At 40.8% G+C, this 17,128-nt stretch overlaps 1 protein-coding gene across 2 annotated transcripts in view; it reads left to right on the forward strand.

Moving 5' to 3' along the window:
• RGS7BP (regulator of G protein signaling 7 binding protein) overlaps positions 1–17,128 on the forward strand; it is a gene marked incomplete at its 3' end in the record, with an annotated part of 101,434 nt that overhangs the window by 42,348 nt on the left and 41,958 nt on the right. The gene's annotated exons all lie outside the window — the stretch shown is intronic.

The raw sequence follows: 17,128 nt of genomic DNA on the forward strand, positions 1-17,128 counted from the left end.
ATCGTGACCCTAGCACTCTGGAAGTAGAGGCAGGACGGTTGTGAATTCAAGGGCTGCCTAAGCTACATGTTGACGCCCTTTCTGAGAGAAAAGAAGAAGGGACAGAAGGAAATGGGGGTCAGAGGAGGAAAGGAAGGGTGATGGAAGAATATATAACTTCCCGGAAGGAGTATGCTAGCTTCAGTAATAAGGGCAGTGTGGTTGGAACAGGGAAACTGATGTAATCATAATTAATTTTTTAAAATCATTTTTGAAAGATTCTGACTCAAATCAGGACTTTTAAAGTGCTACATACTTAGTGGAAAGAAACCCCAGGGTGGGGGAAGAAGAAAGCAATAACTAGGATGTGTGTCTGATTCGGCCTCCTCAGAAACTATAACTAAAGCTAGATACAGTGGCACACACCTCTCATCCCGTCAGAGGCAGAGGTGAGAAAGGCCTGCCTGGGCTGTGCAGTAGGATTCAGATGCAAGTAAAAGACAGGCAGGCATGCAGACAGGCCAACAGACAGACAGACAGATGACAGGCAGGCAGGCAGGCAGACAGACAGACAGACAGACAGGCAAGCAGGCAGACAGACAGACGAGGGAGGGAGGCAACATAATTGTACTCATTGTAGTCTGAAAGCCGCACACCTCAGGAATCTGCAAATAAAGTCCTGATGCATGTGAGATGATGGTACACGACAGAAACTTGAAACAGGGAAAGAATCTAGCAAAGGCAAGAAAAAAAAAACAAACTAATAAACAAAAATAAGCAGGAGGATTTAACCCCCTGAGAGTTTCTGTTGATACCATCAGCTGATAACAACCTAAAGGAAACATGTCTTAAATTATTAAAGACACAGGAGATGTGTTGAAAATGAGACCAAATGGAGTATGCAAAAATAGCAAAGCATACTTGAAAAAGAACTCAAATAAGTTTCAAAAGTGGCAAATTTCAAAGCCTTTAGCAAAATAAATAAATCCATAAAGTCTAATGATGTTTCCACACAGCTAAATGGAGTAAACTAGAAGATGCATCTAAGGAAAATTCTCACAATAGGATATAACAAAGATATATATATATATATGGAAAAGAAAACATTAAAATTAATATGAGAAGATGCAACATATTCCTAAGACGTTTACAAAAACTGAAATAGGGAATGGGGTACCACAGAGTCCCCAAAACAAAGAGAGATAGTTAAAGCAAGAAGAGAGAAAATATCTTACCTGAAAAGCAACTACCGTGAAGCTGAAAGCAAGTTCTTCTATGACAAAACAGAAGCCAGATGACAACGACATATTTATTAGGCACCAGGCACCAGGGAATGCTCAATAAACCTCACAGTATCTCTCAGCTGGGCATCCCTTGTGAACTAAGCACGCTGCCTTTCCCCCCATGCAGTCCAGTGTATGCCTTGCACTTTAAGTAGTTTGGCTTTTATGTTGTTGAACACATTGAGCTTAACTAAAGCTGCTCTCTACCTTCAAGCAGAAAACTGTGAGACAGAAGGTTTGAAATAAAAGGAAAAATATAATGAGGGAAACATAAGACAGATGCATATGGCGTAGGACAATGGGGATTTACATGTATTTGCACACATGCGCTGGTAAAGACGTTGAGATCTGAATTTACATAATTGAAACAGGAAACCCAGTTCCTGTCTCACACTAGCCATTTTGAGCATTCAAAAGCATCACAGTGCCTACCAAGCTGCTCAACACAGGAGAACTTCGCCCTTGGTAGACACAGTGCTGAGCTGTGCTGTCCTGTGCATGGACAGAGGAGCAAAGCTGAAGTGTTCTGAGCACACACAACTCTCCTTCTGCTTGAGACCACAAAATGGCTTCCAATCCTTGGGTAGATTTAGCTTCCCAATGGTCAGTAGACTGCTTTATTTTCTCTTACAGATTCATTACTTAATCTTCTTCTAATCCAGTGTATGTGAAATCTCACATCTCAATTAAATTTGCATTTTCCTGACAACTAGAGGTTGAGAATTTTTAATGTATTAGTATTTAACAATTCATACCCTGTGGCTTCCCTGATTGTATCCTTTTTTTTTCTACATCATCACGCTGAAATAATTTAAAATGGGAGATGATTGTGAAGTTCTGAGAAGTAAGATTAAAAACAATTTCTGTCTCACCCCGCCCCCCCAAAAATTGGCCTACAATGACTTAATTAAGTAAAAGGAAATATCTATACGCTTAAATTCTGAGTTGTTACCAGAGTTAAGCACTGAGATTTTAACTACTTTATTTTTCTTTTAAAAATGATTTTAATGTTGCCATAAGACCATCTTCAAAGGTCAAAATAAATACAATTATACTTGAGCATTGGGAAACTGTCCTACAACTCCTTACTCTTCGTTTTCTACTTGTTCCCCTTGGCTCCATGTAGACTGAGTGCTTATTTTTCTTTATTCCTGCTATTATTTTTATTTGACGTTATTCCCTTCTGGTAGAACACTATGTACTTGACCTTAAAAAAAAAATCATGGTATGTCTCTGGGTTTGAAAAGCAAGGAAAGTAAAAACACTTCAAGATTTGTATGTTTAATTGGGCAGTGTTCGAATTGCAGAGAAGACTGTGTTTCATAATTCTTAACAGGAAGAAAGGAATTTGTGAACTGCAGGGTATTTTGCTTACTTGTGTTCTAGAAATGGAGCTTGAGTTTACACTGGTGCTTGGACTTAAATAATCAGCCCAGAAAAGAAATGGCAGTCTTTAAAAGTATAACTCTACTAGTTAAAAAAAAAAAAACAGAAAAAAATCATAGTGTTGAAATTAAATAGAAATCTGAGGCGGTGTGACTGATTAGCAGGTAAAAGCACATGTCACCTGGCCTGATGACCTGATTTCAATCCCTGGGTCCCATAGAGTGGAAGAAGAGAACTGATTCCCCAAACACGTGTTTTCACTTTCCTCCACGTCATCACACGCGTGTGTGCACATGCGCGCGCGCACACAGGCACACAAACACACACCATAAAGTGTATATAATTTAAAAATTAAATAGAAACTCTAAGTTCTTGGAAAATAATGGACAGCATTTTGCAAGATGTTCCAGGGTAGCGCCAGCAGCCGGCACACAGAAATCTCCACTGGTAAAACGTAGGTAAGTTTCCTACTCCATGTTCTGTGTATTATCTGCGAGGCTTCTTGCTATTGTCTCTTTCACTTCCTTCACGGGTCATCTTTTTCAAATTCCTTGCCACTCTCTGCTGAGTGGTGTTTCTCAAGCCTGATACAAGTCTTCTTACCAGTGGGTGCAGAAAATGCAGCCAGGGCGTTTTACCTTGAATAAAACAGACAGCTGCTATCTTTACACCTTTTCAAGGCGACTGTAAGCCCCAGCTGATGCTGCGGTCTCACATCCTCAGAATTTCCATCCGCTGTGGGCACAGAGGCCTTGTGTATCTCTGCAATTCCTGTAGTACGACCCAGAATATGCTTTTGTGTGCTCTCTGCCTTTCTTTCCCAGTTGCTTCCAAATGAACGCCCCTGTGAAGGATTTGCTTAGAGCAGGAGGCAGATAACAGCTCTGTTCTCCTGGCTCTGGCCCTTGCCAAGGATGCTGACAATTTGCAGTTTGCAGCAAATCAGGGCTCTTTGCTTTACCTATACTCATTTGTCAAGTGGAGACTGCTGTGTTTTTTCTTTGATTGACAGCATGATGTCAGTTCCTATTAAGATGATTTTGGCATGTGTTCAAAGACAAGAAGTGAAAGCAAAACTTTTAAAAACGAGGCTTTTTATTTTTTTATTTTTAATTAGTACAAGAGTTTGCCCAGTAAAATCTGGAGTAGAAACCACACAGAATTTTTTATCTGTGTGCACAGTCTCCAGGGGGCCTGCGATAACCTGCCAAGAAACTCTTGGCTTCTCAGGAGTGCTTGTCATGCGGGATGTCATATCACAGCACTCGGTGGAGTCTCCTATGGTCTTCCATCTGCTTAAGTTTGAGCTGAGGTGTGGGTATGGTTCTACTTCTAAGAGTTCTGTAGTGTGTGTCCTGAATGGTGCCAGAAAGCACTGCCCCGCCCCCGCTCCCACCCCGCCGTGCTCACTTGGCATGCTCTTGCATGTTCACAGGGTCCTCTGCTGACTGGGACAGGATTGGGGATTTTGTGTTATCCACTGGGTCTATAAAGTCATCAGCTTTAAATACCAACTTTATCACTGCATGCCAATAGCACTGCTCCTTTCTTTCCCTTGGATGCTGGGTACCTTTTGACCCGCCGTAGTTCCTTTTTAACCATAAATAACTCTGCTGCCAAATTGTATTTGAGACTGATATCCTAATGTTAATGGGTAGGAAATAAAAGAATGAGACAGAATCCTGGAGGCAGCAGGAGGCAAGAGGAGTAATGGAAGAAAACCAGGAGGAAGAGGGAGAGAAGTTCTCATGGAAGAGGGGAAAACAGGCACAACAAACTCTACCCGAATAATTACGTAAAGCATTCAGTCTCCCTCTAGATTTAAAAAATTTTTGACTGCTTACTTACGCAAATCAAGCATGTACTTTGGATTTTTCTAGAATAAATAGTTCAATTAAAAATAATGGAAGCCACTCCTAACCCCCACTCCCCATCCCCAGAATGAAACTATGGCCTTTTAGAGAACTGGATAGGCAGGAATATATTGTAAACAACTTGTTTACTTCAGGCATCATTATCTGATACATATATATATGACCCATACTTGGAGAAGCTTTGGGATATATATATATATATATATATATATATATATATATATATATATATATATATATGCACTTATGTAAGAATATTAGTCTCATACTAATGGTCTACCAGAAAATCACACAGGCTATTACACACACACACACACACACACACACACACACACACACACACCCCAAAACTAAAACAAAACCCTGCTAGCTGGGGAAATAACTCACCAGTAGTAAAATGCTTGCATGCAAACCTGAGGGCCTGAGTCTGCATCCCCAACACCCACAAAAGAAACCAAACCAAACAAACAAAATAACCAAGGCTCGAGGGTGCATGTCTGTGACTCCTGCACAGAGAAGAGTGAGGTAGGTGGGTTCCTGGAACTCACTGGCCAGCTAGCTTAGCACAATCACTGGGATTCAACTTCTGTGAGAAACCTTGTCTCAGAAAGGTAAGGCACAGAGCAGTAGAGAAAGACACCCAGTGTTGCCTCTAGCTTTTACCTGAATGTACACTTGCATGAACATGTGTGTGTGCGCGCGCACATATACCATGAAATTTGTACTTGTAACATCAGATTTTAATCCTGTCTAGCTAGCCATGAAGGGTGTGGCTATAATAAGTTAACCCAAAGCTTCTCCAAGTATGGGTCCTGAATAAGGGGGGAATTTAATAGAGATTGGATGATCAGTCTGCACCCCCAAACTCACCATAGCCCAGGCAGAGGTCCCAGCACTCTACGATGGCTTGACAAGGCCTTTTGATGATTAGATGTACACTAAAGTTTGAGAACCTCAGCCAAAGCCTTTGGACTTTAAAGGGACATAGGCAAGATTATCTGATCTGGTAGAAAAATAATATAACTTTATGTTTTATATTAATTTCTAAATTTTAATTTGTATGTGTTTAAAATATATCCCAATTAACAAATCTACTATGTATGTTAGAAGTGCACTTTATATTTCTTTGGTAGAACCACGTGGAATATAAAGGTTGGAGTTGCTTCTCTAACATTTTAAAACTCTTATTCTACAAATCCAACTGGTCCATTAGCCTCCAACATTGTCTATGTTTTCATCAATGTATTTATCTCACTTGTTGCTTCAATGATGTTTTACAAATCCTTTTCAGCCCGCCTTTCTCTTCATGTACAGAGAATTCCCACATTCCTAGCAAAACGATTAGAAAGGGGCCTTACCCTGCATCCTGTCAGTGAGGAGGAGAGAGTGCTGGCTGCAGTAACACCGCCTCTCTTCTCTTTCTCAGTGAGTTTATGGTCTAGTGTGCAGAAAAGGACTCAGACCACGGAATGGAGCCTTCTCTCCCCCAATCTCACCATGTGCTTTTCCCTTTCTCATGACTCTGCTTAGATAGGAAGATCCTTGCAGGGTGGCACAGCCTGCTGTCCTTGGTAGCTTCTCCCAGTTTCTAACATACTCCGGCTTGCATTAGTCTTATGTCAGACGTGTGGACAGAACATATTATTTTACAGTTACTCTAAGTGGAAAAGTAGAGGAACTTGGGGTACAGTTTTTGAGCCAAACTGGCTAGGAACTTAATAAGAAAAATGTAGGAAGAATTAATTATTTTCTTCCTAGTTCAATATGTTGCCTAAAGCATGCTGTCAGTAATTCTGGGTAAGAAAAAAAAAAGCATATAAGGAGAGTCCTGTCCTATGTACCTGTCCTGGTAATATCATATAGGGGCTAAGAGCACACACATGGGCTTCAATATTGTTTCTGTGCTTGTTTCTGGCGTGACCCTCCTCAAGTGCCCTCGTCTCTCTCAGGTCTCACTTGTACATAGAGACTAAGGATTAGCTACACTTGGTAGACTCACCAGGGGAGCCAAAGGGGTATAGGAGTTTAGGACAATGTCTGCATTGTTGTAAATCCTCTCGATAAACATTACACTGTGTGGTGTTAATGCTGAAGAGATTGACGAAAAGTAATAAAGCAGGATTCTGTCCCAAGTCCTTCACCAAGGGAAACTCACCAACTTCTTGATTGTGTTTTGCTTTGCAGGCTGAGCACTAATGAGCTTGCATAATGTATACCGCGTTGAAAATCAAAAGCAATGTCCCCACCCCCGCACTGGAGACACTGACCTTTGCTACTAGCTCCCTCCTCATGTCCCTGTGTCTGTCTGTGTGAAGAGCTACTTCTGTTCTTGAGCTGGCTGTCGGCAGAGGTGCCCATGGAGTATTGGGTTTCCTCCTTAGGAAAAGTATATGTCATACTCCGCGGTGGAGCTAGTTCATTGAAAATTTGCTGTCAGTAAAATTTTATCACATCAAGGAAGGAAGAAAGGACTTCAAGCTTTCTGTAAGTGCTCAAAAAAATCAATTTGTCTTAAAGGAGAGTCTACAACATCCTGTCATCAAATCAAAAGGCCTCAGGGTAATAATAATTTTCATGAACTCTTAAGAGTGCTTCAGAAGAAGTCATGGATGTCTTTTCCATTTTTTTTCTCAAATTTACTTTTTTTTGTTTTAGTAAAAGAAACCCACCAAGTGTTATTTGTATCCATGATTAAGTAAGAAAAAGCCTGTAACCCAAGTGTAAGGATGGCTAGGCTAACGGGCAGAATCGCCTGCTGGGAATTTTCCCTTCGTTCATTTGGACTAGCTATGATCGCATAGGTCCCATGCAGCGTTCTGCCTGAGTCTTTCCAGTGATCTTATAAAATAGGTAGGACGTGCCGCTGAGGTATCTGAACTACTCCAGACCCCTTGGGTCTCATGTACAGGCTGGAAGGGAGCCTTTCTCTTGTCACCGCCACCCCAAGAGCCAAGATTGACTACAGTGGACCAGAACTCCTCTCCCTGCTTTCAGGTTACTATTCCTCTTTTTCACCAACTACACCTTGGGGCTTCTTTGAGGACACTATGTGGATCCCACGGACTCAAGTTCAAGGACCAGCCAGCTCAGATGCTGCCATCCCCTGTTGAAGAGTTTCTCTTTGAGATAAACAATTTTCAAGTTTGAAATTTGGCCTTTTTTTTTTTTAATTCTTCCTGGGTTTTTCAGGCCATTATTTCGTGTGAATGTTGCCCACTCCTCACTGCACATACAGGCTTGCTCACTAACCCAGCACTGTCTTTTTCTTCTCCCCTGTCTCTTTCCTGTGGCCCTCTCCCTAGAAACTAACTAGAATTTTTGAAATTGTGAAGACAAGTCTGAAGTTCTTCTTTGGTACCTCTCATGGAAATATTTACTCTGATACAGACAGAGCCTCAAGCTCCATGTCTGTGGTCCAAACATGACTGCCTGCTTCTTACTTGACTGTGTGTCTGATCTCCACTTTTACCTCAAAGCACAGTCTACCCTGGACTTCACCCAAAGGCCGTCAGAACGCCCACAACTGGTGTCTTGGTGCCAAACCCATCACTGTTTAAGTGAGTCCATTTCCTCATCTCTCAAATTCAAAGTAGGGAGTTGGGACAGCAGAAGTTGAAAAGACTATCTAGGTAGGCTTGTTTAATAAGTTCATAATAAAATACAATTGTTAAGGAAAAAGAAGACAAGAAAAGATTATCTTATAGGGAAAGGCTCAGTAATAGCATCGTGCTATCATGGAGAGCCTGACCCTACAGCACTCTGAGCACAGTCCACATGCCATTCCATACCTGCCATATTCATCCTCAGTAAATCCAAGATGGCAGTCAGTTCAGTAACCATAGCGATGTCTCTCCGACTACAGAGCTACTTACGATGGGCGTTCGGCTTCAAAGATCTTTGCTTTCTTTAACATATGTACTTCTTCATTGAGTAATAAACATTGTTTTTTTTTTCCCTTCTTTGATTAAGATCGGGTTTTGCTTTATTTCTCAATCATATGGCTTATTTCGTGATTCAGATTCATGATTTCGCTCAAGAGCCTTTGAAGCTTTTAAATAATTTCTTCGGCATGATTCATAATTTACTGGGAAAGCACAGGTTGTTGTGAAATTTTTATAAATCCTTAAATAATTACCATTTGTGGGTCGCCAATTTTATTTCATATCAAGAAAAGCAGTTTTATCTAGGAAATCTGACTCCGCCATTTATTGAGCTTTTCTGGAAGCGTGTTTCTCACTGATAGCTGTCAACTTGCGATGGGATACATTTTAATAAACCCATCACAAACTGGAAAAGTTCTGAAGAGCAAATGCCCTTGGCACACCTCCTCTGAACACGCTGCCTCAGCATCACAGTGCACTGTAAAGTATTTATTTATCTATCTATTTATTTATTTTTCCTGTTAATTGTATTTCTCACCTCTCCTCCAAATCTTACAGCTGATGGTGGTTGCAGCTCTCTGCTGCCACCTAACATTGTTAACCTTGAAAAAGACCTAATGGTTGTCTACACCAGCCTAGTATCTAATGTGGATTCAGTAATAGATGGTTGAGCAGGCCAGTACAAGTTCCTAGGCAGCCTGAGACATGACAGCGTGCATGGTCTCTGAAACAAATACTTAGGAGAGTTTTGGGCAAGCACCTAGATCCATTGGTCATTGAAATTTTGAGGAGTGGATGTACTGGGAGTTGACTGTGTGCTGAGCCTCCCAAGAATAATCTCATTGGTCGCACTACCCTGTAAGCATCGTTATCTCAGCATGAAAGATAAGGAAAAAAACGAAACCTCAGAAACCTCTGGAAATAAGTCATCTTTTTTTTTTTTTACTCTTATGAAAATGGTATATGCTTGTGGGTATATGGGGCAACAAATTTAACCCAGAGCCTTTCGAATGCTAGCTGGTTTTGGGGAGGTGTTGTTGTTGTTGCTGTTGTTGTTGTTGTTGTTGTTGTTGTTGTTTAGGACAATGTGGGTCCACAATAAGAAATAAATCTGTAATGGTAAAATTGAGCTGGCGATGGCCTCACCATGGCATGAGCCTGCCATGTGCCTCTTGATTGCACCTAGCCTTTGTAAGCTGCCTGAGAAATGTCTCTTTGAGATCTGTGCTGTAGCCGATAATCTAGTAAATGCTCTGGATTATAGACCCTTGAGGTATACTTACTGACCTTTATAATCCAACGATGAAGCTCAGGGTAGAACATACTTTCATGTGTACAGATACTAGCCTCTTGTATTTGCATAAGGAATTTACATTGTTATACAAAATAGCTCCTACTTCTACCCAGAAATTCACATTTCCATTTTGGGCATAAAATGTCATCTTTTGACAATTATGAAAACGAAAATGTAAGTTACCATTGCATGCCAAATCAAAGACACAATATGGTATTGCATTTATCTATTGTGTACATGTGTGATGTTGGGTGAGGGGAAGATGTGCAGAGGTCAGGGGACCCATCATGTAGGTCCCAGGATGGAGCTCAGGCCATCAGGTTTGGCATCAAGTGCATTTACCTACTGAGTCATTTCACTGACTCGCCACCGCAAAATCCCACCGAGTTTGATACTTACAAACACCTTAGTGCTAGATAGAATCTAAAGCTGGAGAAGAAGGCTGTAAAAAAAATGTTTTTAAAGCCACACTGATTCCTCTCTGCATTCTTTATAGACATTAAAGTGAGAACTCAGGCCCAGGGTTGAAGCCTTCAGTACCTGCTGCCGTCATTAACTGTGAGAAGCAGATCCCTCTCTTTTTTGCCATCATCTTAAGCACTTAGGATGAGCTTTTCTGGTTTAACCCTTTAGTGAGTCTAAAAAAATGATATTTCAATCCGTTTGTGATACACATCTGAGACCCTGAATGCTCTGCGCACTTTTAGACCAGCACTCCAGGTAAAAATCTGCCACGTGTAGCAAAGCCATGAGAACAGACAACCAAGAAGACTTGATTATAGCTGTTCTATGACTATACAGCCTACAGGTCACAATTACTTACGAAAGTATTGATTTCCCTTTGGTGATGCTGAGTTGAATGAGATAGAAAATAACCCTCTTTGTTTTATCTAGAGCTCTTTTTCGCATTAACAGACTAGGTTAAGGTTGTTCAGCTCTGTTATCAGAGTTTCTATGAGAACTGTTCACTGTTTTGGATCATACTGACAAAAGCCATAGCTTTACTAAGCACCGGCTAAGAATAGAGGCCTACACACTGTTTACACAAACCTCACCAGCTTAATATACTGAGCCCTAAAAGCCTGGTGGATTAAGGTAGGAATTAACTGGATGCTGCAAAGACTGGCCCAGACTTTGGATACAACGCCATTTTATAAATGTGATTTTTCCCCCCCAGAACAATATGTAGAATGACGGGCACTCTTTAAAGACTGTTAGTATCAGCTTGAATTAATATCAGGAAGATATTGATATCATATAAGTGTAGAGGGAACAGCCTCAAAGTTGGAAGATCTTGATTTTTTTAGATCCAAAAATATTTTTGTAGATTATAATGTAGAACCATATAATGCTTCTTTAACTTAAATGTTTTTTTATAGCAACATATAAATTCATAAGTACATATATATGTGTGTGTATTTAAAAATAAAACTACTCTAACTATAGGAAATCATACTTAAATATAAAATATGTACATCTATGTAAATATGTATCTATAAATTAAAATATATACACATAGACACCTATCTATACATGTGTATATGCATATACTTAGGGGCATCTATAAATGTACGTTTTATTGTTAGTATCAGTACATATGTACACACATTTATATACATATCTTTATATATACATATCTTTGTATATACATTTATATGCATATGTGTATTTTTAAAAAAATAAGTCAATTCTGGCTATATTCAGTGAGAAAGGGCTGTGTTCTTCTAATGGACTCCATGGTGCTATGTTCATCTCAACAAAGCCTTAAGAACACAATGTCAGACTCCTCAGCCACAGGCATCTGCTGGCAACACTAGGATCTACAGAGCTATTTTGAGACTCCATATACTTCCTAGCCAGAGACCATAAAGGGGAAAATGCTAAGGAAAACAGAGGGGGAACTGGAGAGGCTGAGAAACTCCCAAGCCAAAAAGGGTGTTGGGTAGGGAAGCCAGCCAACACAGAATAAGAAGCACATTTTATTTTGAGGGCTGAAGGATGTTGCCTTGTGAGTGTCAGTGTCCAGGCCCATAAGCCCAAGCTGCAGAAGAGCAAGAACCAGAGGCTAAGGTATGCAGCCCATGAACTCCTCCTACTCCTCAGGCCCTGAGAAGATCCCATGAGGCCCGCCTGAGACATTATAGCTGTGGTCAACCTGTTGGGTCTCAAACCCATTGGAGGGCAAATATCAGAAAGCCTGCTTATCAGTTCCTCACATTACTATTCCTAACAGTAGCAAAATTATAGTTATTAAATATCAACAAGATAAATATTGATTGGGGGGGTCACCACAACATACGGAACTATATTAGAAGGACACAGCATTAGGAAGGTTGAGAACCACTGCTTCACAGAGTTCCGGCCCATCTCCAACTCTCCCGTTCTTTCTGTGATAGTCACATTTATGCTAAGTAAAAGATACAGTACAATTCAACAGTAATACCTTAATTTTATTTCTACGTAAAAATGATAATGTCAGGAAAGGGATGGCTATTTGTTTTAAATACAGTTTTCGCCTTTAATTGGAAAAAAGAAATGAACAATGCACTTGGTGATGCCACTCACCGTTTACTTGGGAGTTCTCCAAAGTATCATGGGGAAGTGGCTAAGATTGGAGCGGGGGGGGGGGGGGGGGGGGGAGCAAACAGCGACAGGAAGGTGGAGTCTGAGCTGTGGCTGCACAAGGTGCTGCCCCTCAGAGCCCCGGTGTTCCACACAAAGGAATCCAAGCTGCTTCCAAAAGATGGCTCAGTTGCACAGCAGGGTCTCTTCTGCCTTTAAAAGTCAAGTCTCATTTATGACTGGTTTTAATTGCTCTAGGGCAGTGCTCCATCCAGCCTAGGTTCACTGTGCAGGAAGTCACAGAGCCGGCCATATGTTCCCACGTAGTAGCGTGCTGTGAAGTGAGAGGAGATGCTGCCATTGCTTTTGCAAAGGCTCCTGGTTGAGGTGGGGGTGGGGGAGGGCGGGAGGATGGGGCGGGGGTGGGGGGGGCGTGGGGGGTACCAAACTTGCAAAGACCCTATGAGGATCTTTTGGTTTTGTTTTGTTTTGTTTTGTTTTTGAGACAGGGTTTCTCTGTCCTGGACTCACTTTGTAGACCAAGCTGGCCTCAAACTCACAGAGATCCACCTGCTGCTGCCTCCCAAGTGCTGGGAATTAAAGGCGTGCGCCACCACGCCCGGCCTCTGAGTTTCTTTTATAGGTTTCTTTTATGGCCTGGCCTCTTTTATGGAGCCCTCTACTATGTATGAAGTGATACAGTCATTGGACAGGCCTCTGACATCTATTCTGTGCTTCTGAACTGGGTAGACTCTAGACTTACCTTCAAGAGTTTGAAACCTAAAATAATTACTGGATCATCCACGTCTGTTCTCTCCTTATGATTTGATTAGCTTTTGATGATGTAGCCTGGTGGGGCTCATCTTGGGAAACCGCCCGCATTGAGCGATGCGGAGGTTAGGTTAGAGTTGGTATAAAAGAGAAATCCATCTGTGAGGAACCAGTGGGGATATTTGGAGAGACATCCTGAAGAGCATCCTCCTTAGTTATTTATTCCATCTTCTCACCATTTAGAAAACAAAAACAAAAACAAACAAACAAAGAACCCTGTCCCCTTCTCTTGCCCCACTCAGTTTCCTATTTGGATGCTATTTGGATGAATAATCTAAACCCGAATTGATTTCAGAAAGGTAAGCGGATGTATTTGCTATGGTGGAAGTTTGGCTTTCCCTGTGCCAGGGGATCCCCAAGTGTTTCTCTGTCCCTGCAACAATCTGTGCCATGTGGAGTGGTTGCCAGTGGGTCACCTTCCCGCCTCACCGTCTCTCCTCAGTCTACCAGCACACTTACTTAACCCAATCCTATTAAAGTGGGAACCGCGTGTACATAAAGACTATTATGTAACAGACTGAGGAATACAGTTAAGTACGAAGTGGACTGCAGCCAGCCTCTGACAACCAACCTCATAGTTTACTTGTTTTCCCACCCATAGTCCCGTTAGATCCTCGGCATGACCTTGAGTTGCTTCCTATAGTTGTCCCTTCATTTCACAATGGAGGGGTCCGTCTCAGAGAAATTAAAGTGGCTCTCCTAAGATCGAGATCCTTCTACAGGACGTAGGCGGGCGTCAATCTGTTGTTGACGTCAGCTCTTTTTTTTTTTTTTTTCCTGTGTTTGTCTTTGTGCCTTCAATTCCATGTACAAATCATTACATTCGGGACACACCACCAAAGTAACAAACGTTTTTGCTCATTTTTCATAAGTTATTACAGAGACCACCAAAGTCTGGTAATTTCAGCAAAAAAGAGCATATTAACTCAGATCCAAGACATAGCCTCACCCCAATACCCCGCATAAATCCTGAACTTGACCTTGACATCTATAAAGCTTCCTAGTTGTTTGGTGACTCTTTGGAAACAGGTAAATCCTCAGCAGAATAAGTGCCCACTGACTGAAGTCCACAACTAACATTTTACTCTGAATATATTGACTTTATTGCACACCTACCTGCCTGGTCATCCTTCTGCCCAGCCAACAATTCCTACAGCTTTTCTGAAATTGCAGACATCGGTCAACTTTACTCCTAAATAAGCCAACACAAACTTCAGGAGCTGCCCAGCTTGGTGTGAAAGCAAAAAGCGCATATGCTAAATATGTGCTGTGAATGTGGACATCATCTCTCTCCAACTGTAGCTGTGGAGTCTCACCTCTGGTATGCTTCCTTGCATTTCACCCTCCATCCATCATTTTAAAATATTTTTCCATCTCTTATTTTCTTCTTTTCTGAATCTTCAGGTGAATGGAGATGTATATTGCTTTTCCTTGCCAGGGTTTCCCATTAAGATAATATTTCTAAGTTATATTCATGTTGTTCTGAGCACAAGGAGTTAGCTCTTTTAATTGTCCAGTATAATGCTATCTTTTAGGAATATACTAATTTCTTTAACTCTTTTCCTCTTATAGAAAATTAGGCTATTTCTGGTTTGGGGTTCTTCCAAATAAATCCTGCAAACACTCTTGTATGGATCTATCTGTGAATGTTTTCATTGGTCTTGGGCAAATACTTGGGAATGGAACTGCCAGGTCACAGGATAAATGCATATTTAGTTTTATAAGAAATTGCCAGAGTTTTCTCCAAAGGACTTGGACCTTTTTCACTCCTACTAACAATATGCCAGAGTTTCTGTTGCCTTGCTGCTGCTTGCCAGCTTCAGGGTTATCAGAATGTTTTCCATTTTAGTCATGCCAGCAGGTCTCTGTCATATTATTTTATTTATAAGGCAAGATCTTCACAGTTGAGAGTTTCCATTTCCAAAAGATGCCTTGAGTGCTTTCTGCTCTCAAGTGCCCCCTGTGACTGGAACACTCAAGTTTTCTTCAGTAAACTTAAGAGTTGACTGAGAACAGGTTTTAATTTGGTGTTTATTTTAAATGGTTCTGGGCTTAACTTGAACTCCAAATTTTGAGTTCTTGATTATTTTGTTGGAACTAACTCTTAGGGTTTTATGTATATAAATCACCAAAGGGGTGACTCTCCTTACTGGAACTGTGATAGGAAGCAAGTTTGTTGGAGGAAACACAAGTAACTTTGGGGAAGGCACCACCAAAGTAACTCATGGAGAGTCCACAGGTCTCATTTGATTTTACTGTCAGTGTTTCCTTAGGTCTTGTCATTTATCCTTAAGGATTTTTTCAAGTGTAGAACTTGTTTTTTTGTTTGGACTTTTCTTTGTTTTGTTAGCTTACATTTACTTTTATGTATTTATCTTTGATTTCCCACCATTCTCCATAATTCAATTTTTGTCTGTTATAAAAATAGCTGAAGTGCATTTGTGCTTCTTATGAAATTAGATGCTCTGGTGCTTGCCTGTCATCCCTGCACCAGAGAGGCAGGAGCAGAAGAGTAAGCAGTTCCAGGCCAGCTTCAGTTACAGAGAGTCTGAGGCTAGCCTGGGCTATGTGAGACCCTATTTAGCTGTTGATACCATATTTAATTGAGTACTTGTAATAGTGGCCACTTCTAACCACTAGACAATGTGTCTTTTTGTGTACTTTCAAAAGGGGTAATGCACTCTGCTCTAGGCACTGCAAAACACAAACACAAATGATGCCTGAGCTTTTCTGCTGCTTTTTTTTTTCAGGATCTTCTTTTCTCTATATATACTTCAATTTGGTGAGATATGAAGGGATAATATGTGGGACGTTATATACATTTTAGCCAGGAAATTCATAGTGCAGCTAATGTAAGTTAATTTTATCAGACAGATTGGTTTTCTGCCACATTTGTTCAACTCCTCCCTACAGTATTTGTGAGGGCCACGGTGATCCCAGTCTCTAGGACGCCTTCATGAACTTGAGACATTGTCATGTGACCCACTTGGAAACAATTTGATGTAAACATCCCAGTCTCTGTTCTGACTTGGCTTTCCTCGCAACATAATGCATTGCAAAATAATAAAATATGCTGTTTCAAAGGATATATAATATAGTAGTGTTTGGGGAAATAAACCCCCAGGACACATATTTTGCTCCTTTAAATATAAGAATATCCTGTGGCTTGGAGTGACGCTATGTTGGCCAGTTGTCTCTCTCATAAGTGTACAGAACATATGGCAGAGGTTCCATAAAGTTTGTTTCTTTTCCTGTTTTTCTTTAATCTGCATATGATCCACCAGAACCGGTGTCATAAACAGATAAAAAAAAATCGGCAGCTGTGATCGAGACGGTTAAACAGCATAATAAAGATCTGTTTGCCTTTGAATATTTCCGCCTGCTGCCTTTGGAATAAGACGTTGTCTTCAGATTTTTCTAAGCAAAGCAATGTATTATGGATAATATACCAGGATCACGGTTTTTTTTCTTTTATTTTGGGGAACTATTAATTGGAATATTCCCTCTGAATCTAGCAGCACCATTAAGAAATGGGACACAGTCAGAGAAATTTCTAAAGACTAAAGGTGAAATAAAGGGTGTGTGTGTGTGTGTGTGTGTGTGTGTGTGTGTGTGTGTGTAGATGTAGTGGGGGTGGGGTGGGGGAAACTTCTGGAAACTTGAGGCTGGAAGATGCCTAAAGCTTTCATGGGAGATTCTTTTGCTCCAGACACTGGTCTAAGGCTGGCTCCATGTGAGACAAAATAAACAGAGGCAAGATGGTGATTGTAACCTCCAGATAAAGTCAGATTTTGCACAGCAGTTCTGGGATACAGTTTGTTCTATTTGACCCTGAAAGACCCAGGATAACTGTGCAGGCGTCGTGATATGGAGGCTGAGAATTTTACATTTTTCTGAGTTATATAAGCCATATGGTTAGATAAACTCATCTTCACCGATGAAATAGTATTGAAAATGAAAACTAATTTTCACTGTTAAGTTTCTGCTACATAAGATTTTTTTAACTTAAAAACAAAGAAACAAAGTAACACACACACA

The sequence above is a fragment of the Acomys minous genome (genome assembly GCF_964271855.1).
Source record: "Acomys minous genome assembly, chromosome: 11".
NCBI lineage: Eukaryota > Metazoa > Chordata > Mammalia > Rodentia > Muridae > Acomys > Acomys minous.